Raw genomic sequence first — 13,053 nt, forward strand, 5'->3', positions numbered from 1 at the left:
AGCTTGGCTTTTGAAGTGCAGGGATTGAGGTCACAGTAGTAATTTAAAGGTGCCATATGTAAGAATGTGGCCAAAAACTGTTACTTCATTCAAATTCAAAATACAGAGTTCTTTTAGGTTTCGTTTTTTGACGTAACTGGCAACCTGTGGTTGCTCGGCAGCTGAGACTCTACTTTACTGCAATGATTGGTAGACGGCGGTAGGTGGCGCCACATGCCAAAACATGATTTGCAGTCTGCAAAATATATTTTTTAATGCAAATATGCTACTGTTGTTGTTGGTGAGTTCAGTTTGTTATATGAACATTATTCCTGAGTCTCTGTGACATATTAGGAGGATTTTATGGCCAGTTGCTTTAGATTTATTACATAAAGCACCTTTAAAGGTTTCTCGTAGTCTTGTCTTAACAGGATACAGCGAAATGCTCCAAAGTTGACATGGTTCCTCTGGTCTTGGAGACTGGTTATTAGCTATAAGGAAGAGTTTGGTTTTGTGTTTGATGGAGAGGGAGCTGTACCAGGAGTAAATGTTGAAAGTAAAATTGGATTATATGAGTGAGATGTAAACCAGAGCCAGAAGTGTCTGCTGACATTGAAAAGCCTCCATTTTCTCAGCAGTTGGAGGCAATTTTGTGCTTTTATTCTGAAAAAAGTCAACACGATAAAAAACAGACAGGAGTGAATCTATGTTCCCAGATATTTGAAAACTAGTTAATTAATCCTGGAAAAAGTCATGTTAAAAGTCTCTCTCAGCACAACTCCTTATTTGAACATGACGAGGAATACATTCAAAAAAATGCCATACATAAAAACAACATCCACACTTCCACTCAGGGCAACACTAGTGCAATAATATCAAACAGTCTGGAATAGGGTTAAAAGTAGTTAAAAGGTTAAAAAGTAGTGCAAAAAAGCAGTTTCTAGTTAAAATTCCAAAAGATTAGACATTTATAAATAAATGCAGGGTGGTTTCTCCCCCTCTTGGTCACTTGGTGGCAGCATTGTCATGTACAAACAGTGTTGACGCTCCTAAGATAGATTAAGCTCCAGATGGATTTAAATGAGAATTGCGAGAGAAATAAACACAAACAAACTACAGCAGTTTAAACACTTATATATGATATCAGTGCTTTCATCAAATAAATAAACTATAGAGTGAACGAAGCCAAATAAGCTGTACATTTTAATAAATGACATTATTTTAACATTCACTGGCATGAGGAGATAAAGTTGACTTGGAGCAGCTTTAACATGAGCTCATCCTGACTTAAGGCCAGCACTCAAAAAGCACTTCTCATCTGACTGATCCTCTGATGATCTCATTGTTTTGTAGTTCGCTAATGACTGATCCTTCCCATAGATTGATCGTTCAGCTCTCTATCGTGATGGGTTTTTCCCCCCGCAGCACTATCAAGGCAGTGGATCTGAAGGTGGTAGTAAATGTAAAGTTCACCACCAGATGATTTCACCAGTCTTCACTTGAACTTTTATTATCGGTTACTTATACGGGAGAAGAAGTGGTGTGAGGAAAAAAATCCGAAAAACCAAAACAGAAGAGTGTTCACTTCCATAAAGAACGCTGACATCATCCGGCATTTGTTGTGTCAACGCTATTTATACCGCGCCAAAGAGTTTCCCTCATTTTATGATTTTTATTAACGTGGAATATATGAACTGCAGACAGGAAGGTCATTAAAGGACGAGGGTGGTGGGGGGGTGTGGGGGCGTGGGGCTCGCCGGGGGGAAACTCCTGACATGTAGACATGGATGTTTGAATAAGGCCTCTTGTTCACATCTGACATTTCAGGACTTTTGGAAGGACTTTCTGTACATTTGTTCATCATACTGAGGCATTTTGCTCGTCTGTTGTCACTTTATGCAGATAACCTTAGCTTTTGGTACAAGGTTGGAGGGAGGATTTCATGTTTTTCTACACCTTGATATTTGTTAGCTGGATTTGTTATCAAGGGTCACTGTTTCCATCTGTTGCTGTGTGCCTCATAGAGACATTTTAAAGGCACATTTCTGTTGTTTTACTTGGAACAGACAAATAAATTATCTATTTAGTTTAGTTTAGTTCAGTTGATTAGTTTAGTTGACAAGGACCATGTACAGAACTGGGTCTATACCAGAGTTAGCTAAATAGCTAATTTGCGTATGTGGCCCCTGTGCAGGGAGTTAAAAGACAATAAAACACATACTAAACAAATCTACCTACACACCTACCCACATTAGTAGTTTAGTTCAGTTTATTAGTTTAGTTGACAGGGGCCATATTCCAGAGTTAGCTAAATAGCTAATTTGCGTATGTGGTTCCTGGGCAGGGAGTTAAAAGACAATAAAACACATCATAAACAAATCTACCTACACGCATTTGTAGTTTAGTTCAGTTTATTAGTTTACTTGACAGCCATGGACAGAACCTGGTCTATACCAGTATTAGCTAAAAAGCTAATTTGCATATGTGGTCTCTGTTGCTGTGTGTGCGTTTTTGAATGTGTTTTAACCCCTGATAGCCCTACCGTCACTGTCATACACTATTAAAAAAACATAGTAAAACAAAACAAATGTGTTCTTTTTTTAAATGCCGCTCAAAGTGAACACCCTAATACTCACAGAACAAGCCCCAACGTTTATTGTAAGCGCAAAAATGAATGTTTATAAATGTATTTTAATCTTTCTCGGGCTCATTGTGAATCGACGTGCTACGTGGCCATTTTTGTAGTCCTTTTGAAAGGGGAGAAGCTACTGAATTATCATCACACTTTGGTATATTTGTAGTCAAGGGAGTGAATCATTGTTAGCATGGTGTTAACCTCGTTACTTTACGTTAAAAGACAAATTCCTGTTTGTTTTTTTAAATTGGAACAGACAAAGTATTTCTCTACGAACTCTCACACTTGTAAGGTGAAGCCAATGCGAAAGTGCTTGAAACCTGTATTCTCTGGAACGGCCATCAGGGGGTGCAGTGGTTGCAAAATATTTCTATAGTCCAATAATAACAGTAATGGTAATAATAATAACCTGTACTTCCTAAAATAGTTAGGCTTGAACCTAACTTGAATTTTATATCTTCATCTCCTCTGTGGTTTTCTTTTAGTGAAGTCATAGGCGATGTATGCATGTGTGTTTGTGTATTTCCCTAAATTTGGAACATTCCTGTAAAAAAATCAAAGCATGAATGCTATTTCATGACATATATCATGACATGTAATGACAGTGTGACAGATTTAACAGTCTTACAGCATCACCACAGTATGGCTAATGTCTTACTTTACTCTCAGCCTTGCAAATAAAATAATAATAAAATAAAAACACATGATACTTCATGGCATAATGATTTATTCTGCAATGCAGTTGCATGATGGTAAAGTGCGTCATTGCCCTGAGCGCGGCTGATCCTATCTGCCCGCTGGCGCTTCACAGATATTATCAAGTATCCACACCATGATCCTTCCTGCACCCGCAAAACCCAAAAATACACAGTTAAAATTATAAACACTATATTTAGTTTGTCAAAGAGAGGTGGGAGGAAAACAGTATTCTGTAATCAGCTGTGGTGCTGTTTGTGTCAAATGAGGCTTAGGGACGAGATTGTAGGCCTTCGGAAAAGAAAGCTCCGTTTTCGAAACTAGAATTAAACCATAAAATTTGCCAATAACGCTGCCAGTCGGTATGGGAGCCGCGGCGATAGCCATCGCAGTCGTGAGGCATGAAGTGGGAGGACGAGGTGTTGGCAGGAGAGAGATTGATGGGGCCGGTGACAGACGAAATGAAGAAGAAGTGCTTACGAATCACAAGTAACAAGGAAGGATATGAAAACAACTGCACAGAGGAGGGAAATGTTGAAAAAGTTGATTTCTGTCACACACACACAAATGGCTGCTCTGTTGTGTCTCATACTGGAGAAAAGTTAACTCTCTAACAGATGGACTGCAGAGAGGAGGAGGAGGGAGGTGCTGCTGCTGTGAAGCCTGAACACATTTTTGATATTTAACACTGGCTCGTAGCCAGCGGAGCTGTGCTTGGTACTGGTGTTTTCCCTCTTCACCTGACAGAGAAGATAACCATTTATTTGTGTGTGTGTGTGTGTGTGTGTGTGTGTGTGTGTGTGTGTGTGGCCTCTTCACCTCCTTAGATAATGAGTGCTTGAAATAACAAATACAAAAGAGTAAATGTGTTTGGTTTTCCAGGTACAGGAGAGTTAAGACAACCACCTCCAGTGGTTAATGTGAAAATGACAGAGTATATAAACCACTGAGTATTGTTTCTATTTCACGCCGCTCCCTGTTTTTTCTTCTGAGCGCACTAGCATGTAGTGAGAACTTGGACTCAAGGATAAACAGATGCTGGCAACTTAACCAAAGGCTCACTAAGGCCCCGTCCCATTTCTTTCCCTTAAAATGTCCACTTAGTTTGGAGTGCCCTCAACCGTAAATTAAAGTGGCTTCCCTATGGAATTGGGACACCACTATATGCAAGTTAGCATAGTGAACGTAACGAATGTGCTAACCGACGTCACATACTCTCTCGAAGCACTCGGCAAATAGCCGCTAGCTAGCTAGCTAGTTAGCTAGCTGCTTTGATAAATCGTCTGTTATTTTCTGCTATTAGTGTTCAAAGCTCAACGTTCCTCTGGATGTATATCAAACCAACATATTCCAACACATTTCAACATTGTAACATGCTTATTTGGAAAAATATACTTACAATGAAATAGTTCCTCTGCAGATGTGGCCGCCATCTTTGTCGAAAAAATAATCCGCCAGCTTGCTGAATTTGCAAAGCATCATGGGTAATTTCCTTTTCCACTTGATTTTAAGCCCGCATCAGAGCTCACTACATTTTTAAGGTTGTTTATAAGTGGAAAATCACACTCCCCCTCGCTCCCCCCCTACATGATAATGCGCAACATTTGGGGTAAGGGCACAGATTTAGGGTTATGGGAGGTATTGGGACGGGGCCCAGTGTTGTCATGTAACAAAGTATAATTACTTCAATACTGTACTTTTACAAAATTCATGTATCTTTACTTAACTTTTTCATTTATATTTTTAGTAGCTTTTACTTACTCCACTACATTTCCTCTATCTTTGTTACTCGTTACTACCAAATAAAATCAGAAGAAGAAGAGTTGGTAATCCTTACTTCTCACTGTTTTAATACTTTTACTTCTAAAACTTATTTCCTTTTTACATCAGAAAATTACTCTTGATACTTAAGTACGGTAAATGTCATGTACTTTAAGACTTTTGCTTAAAGGGATATTTCACCGTTGAGAAGATGGATGTCTATTAAAACTAGGTCATCTATGTAGTATAAATGTGAAATAATATTTGAAGCAAGTGCCTTCTTGGCTGAGAAAAGCAGAAAAATGTATTTATCGCTCATGTACACGAAAGACACCAACTCCCAGAATGCACAGCGCTCTTTTCCAGCGAGAGTTCACACGCCGCCATTGTTGCTCCCGAGAGACACAGACGCGTCCATTAGCAGACAGCGTGATACACGGACACAAATCCCCGAGGGGAAAAGCTACATATACATTCCGGATACATAACGGACCTGCAGGTTACACAGGATTGTTCTCTACTGTGCTAAATTATACCGGGACGTGCAGTAAAAACAAGGAAAGGACAAGCAGTAAGTTCCCATTATTTGCCGGTCAGAGATTCAGAGCGGTGCTGAAGCTTGAAAGCTAAGCTATGCTAAGCTTGTTTGGAGTGAAGAAATCGAAAGAAAAAAACCTGGAAGCTAGCGGGGTTCACAGTCTACAGTTCCAGCAGGAAGACGTAACTGAGAGGTAAGACTGGCGATAATATGCCATTCTATTTCTGATCATAGTATTCGATGTGATATAGTTGTCGGCAGTGAAGCAACAACTTTGTAAACGTAACGTTTGATAGACAATTACACACACGTTATATACACGTATTCTGTTAGCAAAGTAAAGTCACCTTGCTTTCGCTGGAGAATAATGTCAGTGTTATTCAAATGTTTTATTGTTGTTCATGTTTGTTCAAGACGCCTATATAGACAACAGTATAATGCTCACAGCTCACCCAGTTGGTATATTTAGCTGAAATGTTTGTTTTCCTGAAAATAAGTAAAATCTTCGTTCACATTTTATGTGTAATTATATTCCTTGTCCTTTACAGCTGAAGCCTGGTTTAATCAAGTCTTGGAGAAATTCTTCACAGCATCCAGCTCTGCTCCTCTTCACCACTGTGACTCCTCCAGCTGTCCCACATCAGATTCTGACACCGCTCTACATGTTTCATTATTTATTTTTTGTTTGCATATTGTGTTAGACATGATTTTAGATATGGCTCCTTGATTATTTTTAATGTGTACTCTTGAATATGATGGTAAAACATTTTCCTTTGTGAATAATAAAGTTATTTTTTTTCACCTTCACACCCTGCATGCATTTGTACATTTTTGTAAAGTAAAGACTTGAGGAAGGAGGCTGAATAGTTACTGATTTTATTAATTCTGAAATGTTTATCAACCCTTTTCTCCAAATTAAATCACTTTTCATCTAATAATACTGTAATAGAGGAACACTAAGGGCTAGAAAATAAACCACAACATATATGAATTTAGATTTTTAATATTAATAGTCATAAAAAGAAAAATCAGACTTATTATCAACAGTCTTCATAGACAGTACTGTTTTCAGGAGCTGCGTATGTTCTTCTCAACAACACAGGCAGGTAAAACAAGACGATCGTCTTTCCCCAGTCTGGATCCACTCCAGTGATGGTAAGGTGTTAGGTGATATGACTGTCTGTAAAACAATGATTATAGCGTTAGCGAATCGAAGTATCTGTTCTTACATGTAAATGAACTGTAAATATGCTAACGTTAGTTCAGCTGGCGTCACATATAAACATGGATAAATGCGGTGATAAAAAAAAAAAATACTCACTTTATATTGAGGCGGCCGTTTATCCCGTTTCCTTCATCCACCGGACCAGCGCCCGCTACCCCCGTTGCCCGCCCGGCCGAGTTGGAGCGAGCTGCTCCAGGTCCGGCCAGTGCCAGGCCGAAGTGTGTGCAGCTTCGCTCCGCTGCGGCAGCCAGAGCCCGCGGCGGCACATTCAAGTGCCCACAAAAAGTTCTCCAGGTACCCGGTTCCGGCCGCGGGCAACGCCAAAAAGCAGGTCCTTTCCCTCGCAGCCATATCAGTTTGAAAACTACATTCTGTCATTGTCTTCTGAGTTTACAAGGCCAAATTAAAGAGAGCGAGAGCCGGTGGTAGCTTTTAGCAAAGATGGCGGACACTGTGTTTTCATTCTGGGAATGAAGTCTCGTCTATTCTGGGAAGTCTCGTCCCCCTGTGGGTGAGTCAAAAAAGTGCAGAACCTAATATTGTAGTTCTAATCTCGACGTTGCGCAATCCTCCTCTGACGCGATATGACGCGTTACGCGTCATAACGCGTCAGAGGAGGATTACACAAACGCTTTTATTGTAAAATGAGGGGAAAAATGAGGGAGGACAGCAAAACTTCTAAAAAATAATAATGCTTTTCTAGCAATACAAAGCCACATGCTAATCAGTGAAGTATCCCTTTAAGTAATGTTATAAAAAAAGTGACTTTTTTTTCCCTTTTTTTGGTTAAGATACTTTACACAAGTATCCCTTTAAGTTACTTTATACAAGACTGCTTAAAACACTTAAAAACAAAGTGAGCACTATCTTAACCACTTTATTTGGATTTACCTTTGTGTCACAAACTTTAGATGTGCAGATTGTGTCTCTCTGCGAGCTAAGATTGTGGTCTTCGGTGTAGGAGAGGACACAAACGTCAACGTGAGGACGTCTTATGCAGAGATAAAAGGGGCAAAAACATTATTTGAAGATGGTGCACACTTAAGATGCTGTATAGATCTAATCAGACGAGCCTTTTGTGTAGCAGCTGGCAGCCTTTGTTTTCACTGAGCTCACGCCTGCATGTCTTCTGCATGTTTTCTTCTCTACACACTGACGATGTGTCACTATGTCACACAACCACACTTCCTTCCTCTAGAAGCATATAAAAACTTCAATGAAGTCGTTTGTCTGAGTGATGTTTTCTGGTTCGCAGCAGTGTGTGTTGTGGTCGTGTTGATCAGCTTGTTGCCGCAGTCGTGGACTCATTTCTTCCATTTTTTTCCCTCTGAGGTTGTTTTATTGTTTCAAAACGGCTCAGTTGGTTAAAATCGGAAAAGTCACCCAATTTTTTCCCCCCTCCACACCCGAGCTACTGTTTTGGCTTTTCAGAGCACGCTCCTGCGCCTACGCAGTCGTGTCGGAGACTGGGGTCTCTATTAAAGAGGTTTATGATTGTGGGCATATGTGGACGTTTCACTGTAAGCACCAACAACACACACTCAATGACAAACCAGGCATTCATGCAATAGTTTGTGTGTGTGGTGGAAGAATCTTTGATTTACCTTTAAACTTTTCTTCTGAGTGCCGGAGAGGCCTGGACCCTGGCTCTTTCTCCGTCTCCGCCTCAGGTTTCAAAGCTGGCAGTCTGATCAGAGCACAGGAGGTTTGTGAGCCTTGGCACCAACACACACACACACACACACACACACACACACACACACACACACACACACACACACACACACACACACACACACACACACACACACACACACACACACACACACAGCACCAGGCTTTGAGGACCCAGATTAACCTGCACAGTAGTTAAATAAACACACACACACACGTATGGCCACATGAATGGACGTTTCATCACAGCTCGCTACGTTTCCGTGATTATACTGGGCTGTCACACCCTTACATGACTGCATGATGCAATTAGGAAAACACACAAAAAACACACACACGTGAAGACGGGCACAGTGTACACTCGCATGGAAACTCTCTTTTTTGGATGTTTTGCACGTATGTGATGTATGTGCAGCACCAGTCTAACCCAGCATTGTGCACTTAAATTCCCCTGTAAAATGACTTAAAATTTACCCATTTACACATTTTCAATTTTCAATGATTGGTAGACGGCGGTAGGTGGCGCCACATGCCAAAACATGATTTCAAAACATAAACATGATTTGCAGTCTGCAAAATATTTTTTTTAATGCAAATATTTTGTCTGTACTTTTGTTGTTGGTGAGTTCAGTTTGTTATATGAACATTATTCCTGAGTCTCTGTGACATATTAAGAGGATATTATGGCCAGTTGCTTTAGATTTATTCCATAATGCACCTTTAAATCCCCTATAAAATGACTTCAAATTTACCAATGTTGCTCGAGGGTGTCCGTGGGGTCTTGAAAACTATTAAAAGTTGATGAATCAATTTTTGGGAAAATGATTGCCCTTAAAAAGTATTCAAAAGTCTTAATCGTGACTTCATGAGGTATTCAATTTTGTCTATGCGCGTACATGAGACGTTACGCATCTTGCCACGCTTAAAGTGGCGATAAAGTCTTGAAAAAGTCTTAAAAGGATATTGAATTCAACTTCAGGATTCCTGCATATACCCTTTGTGTGTGTGTGTAAGTGTGGGCCGACTATGACCACAGCTACAGGACGAGAGCTCGGTGGTGTCCCATGGCGACAGGTCACGTTAAAGTAGCAGGGATGGTTTGGGGGGTGTGTGAGGGTTGTGTTTGTACACAGGGAACCCCAGGCAGCTCAGTAAAAGGAGCTTTATTATTTAGAGCTCTGCCAAGCAGAGATCAGGGTGGAAAATACACAGGATCCCCGGCGCCAAGTCCTTTTGCTCTTGGAAAAATCTGCCCCAGAAGCGTCCAAGCGTTAGGGCCTGGGTTTAATCACTCACTGCAAGCATTTTTGTCCTCTCGGGCCTGAAGTGAGAAGGCAACAATCAATCTGCATCAGCGCGACCCTCAATCCCTCCACGAGCAGTCGCACGTTTAAAAAAAGACACATTCACTGTCACGGGGGAGTCCGACTCATTTTTTAATTCCGGGCATGACATCAGAAATGACTGATGTCGCTTCAAAGGAACAGTCAAACATGCTCTGGCCTCATAACTCTCACACACACACACACACCCACACACACACACACACACACACACACACACACACACATACAGAGCAGTGTGCTGCTCCAGAATGACAAAAAATATTTTCTGCATATCAGGATGTTTTTGCAAAAAAAAAGAAGAGAGAAACGTGTCCACCGCTGTGAATTCTTTCCATTTCAAGTTAAAACAATGTGGGAAAAGCAGCAATGTTTGTGCATGTTTTCGACCCGGGTTGTGAATCCAGTGAAGTGTGGTGTTGAAAATGTCCTGCGTGAACTTTGGCTCATTTGCTCATAAAGTTCAAAATAAACGGATGAAATCAGAAAAAAAAAAAAAAATTGATAAACAGCATCAAACCATATCATGAGTTTTGGTTCCACTTTTTCATCCGACTGGCGCTTAAATAATTCCTCATCATAATTGAATGATGAACATGGAAAAAAAAAAAAGTGTGGAAATAAGATTTGACCTCTGCGAAAACCATTTTCCCGAACGCGGCCAAGCAGCGAAAGAAGCCAAAAAGTAAGAGTTCATACGGTTTTTGGTGATATTTTTAACAACCAATAACGTCCACCTGCGTCGACAAACTGCTCTATCACACTTTTGTGACATCATCGCTCCGGCATTAACATCTCTTTGGCGTCAAACGAGAGAGGCCTGACAGAGGAAAAGACTCTGCGCTGTCGAAACTGTTCCTGTTGATTCGGAGCATCCCCTCTCTCCTCTCACACCCTGCCCACAGGCAAAGCTCTGTCTGCTTCGAATCATCCACCTTCGTTTTTCTGCCCAGAAACGACAAGTTCTCCCTGTTATCCCTGACTGCGAGCCATGGAAAACGACCCCAGTCCTAATGAAGACCAGCGAGTGTCTGGTTTTGTCCTTCACACGCCCATCATTACTTGAATCGCTCCACTTAGCTTGCACGAGAGACGCCGCTTTACCTGAACTGTCCCTGCGACCCGAAAACACTTTTCTTTTTTTTTTTACACCTTCGTTCATTTCTCGCGTGATGGTTAATCATCTGTATTTACCACTAAATTGAGCTTAAAGTTTTCCACATGGCAACCAGATATCACAGAAAGGAAGCTGAACTGCCTCCATATTCACGATTTGGCCGGGGCCATTTTTGACATTTTGCAATCAGTAATTCAGATTTATCACCTGCAACCGGGCTCCTATTAGACAATAGAAGCTGTCAATCACACAGGTGTCCACTCATATGCTAAATGTATGCTCTATTTCCCTTTAAATGGAAGCATAATTGACATAATTTCCTATTATACTCATGATTGAGACAATAAATGTTATAAATCAAGAAAGAAGTAGAGACTTCCACTCAAACTTACTTCTTTTTTGCAACAAGTTGCCCCCTGGTGGCTATTCAGTATATTCTCACTTGCTGTAAGGTTTTCGGAGGAGAACCTGAAAGAAAAAATTCATTTTATCCAGTTTTCTTTAATACTAGTGCTAACGGCGGTTAACGGCGTCAACGTTAGCGCACATTAATGATGCGTTTCCATGATGCCGATTGTTAAAATGAGTTTCTAAAGTAATGCTAAACTTTAAAAACAAAGGCACACATACACAGTACACAGGTACGCTGGTTATTTGTAGCGCTGCTCTTTTCCTTTAATAAACAGACCACTCCAGTTCGACTGGTGGCGCGCTAACGGCGCTAAAGGAGCTAACGCCGCCAACTGAGCTAACTGTTTTTATTTGTGTTTCTGAAACTTAAGGACAAGATAGATAGAATTGAGTTTGCTTTCCTTTGTATCTTGTTATAATAGTACATACATGTACCTTAAAGGGATACTTGAGAAGAAAATTACTACCAGAAAATTACTTTGGTAGGAGATTAAGTCACTTTTTTAAATAATATTATTTCAGTAAAATTCATAAAATGTATAACTTTTACTGTACTTAAGTATCTAAAGTAATTTTCTGATATAAAATACTTAAGTTTTAGAAGTAAAAGTATTTTTTTTTTAAACTGAGAAGGTAAGGATTGAGCCGTGGTAGCTCAGTGGTAGGGCTAGTTGTCTTTCAACTGGAAGGTTGTGGGTTTAATTCCTGGCTCTGCCAGTCTGTATGTGTCCGTGAGCAAGACACTTAACTCCCCATTACCAATTCTTCTTCTTCTGATTTTATTTGCTAGTAACGAGTAACAATGACAGTTAGAGGACATGTAGTGGAGTAAAAGTTGCTAGAAATATAAATAACAAAGTAAACTACAGATATGTGTATTTTTTACTTACTGTAAAAACAGTAACAAGTAACAGTGTGCTTTTTTTTACATGACAACACTGATAAAAGCTACTTGTAACAATGCTTATATTAATTAAAAACATGTTCAAGGTTGACATTTACTATACTGATCCCTTATTTTTGTTAATAAAGGATAACACAGGAACACCTGCCACCTTCCCTGTAGTGAGCAGTTGTACTCGTGTCGGTTGTGTAATTTAAAAAATCCCTCCTCCACACGAGAGTTAGAAAACATGTCTACAAACAATAAAAATCATCATCTCCATTTATCTTCATGTAACTACATCATGCTTTATTGTTCCAAAACACAACGCCCACCGACATGTGTTCGCAAAAAAGACGAGCCCGTACTTTTGACAAAATCACCCCTGAGATCGAACACCTGCCATGGACGTAAATACTCGAGCCGCATCACCTCCGCGTCCGCTTTGATCCGCCGAGCAGGTTGTGAGATCAAGAGAACGCAGAGCTCTCCAACTGACAATCAGCATCTGGACGGAGCTTTTAGGGCCCGAGAGATGAATCCAAAACACGCCCTGTTTTTTTGTGATTCACCACCACTAAACACAGCTGCTGCTGCTGCTGCTCCATAGCTTCCAGGCAACAGTAACACTGCTATGCACTGACACACACACACACACACACTGAAGATCCAATAATACATGTTGTTACATCCACAGATGAAAATCAAGTATGTGTTTATAACTCATAGGTAATATTTGCTTTTATATAATATATATATATATATAGACCTTAACATTATATTATGTTTAC

This window comes from Microchirus variegatus, assembly GCF_963457635.1.
Source record: "Microchirus variegatus genome assembly, chromosome: 12".
Lineage (NCBI taxonomy): Eukaryota > Metazoa > Chordata > Actinopteri > Pleuronectiformes > Soleidae > Microchirus > Microchirus variegatus.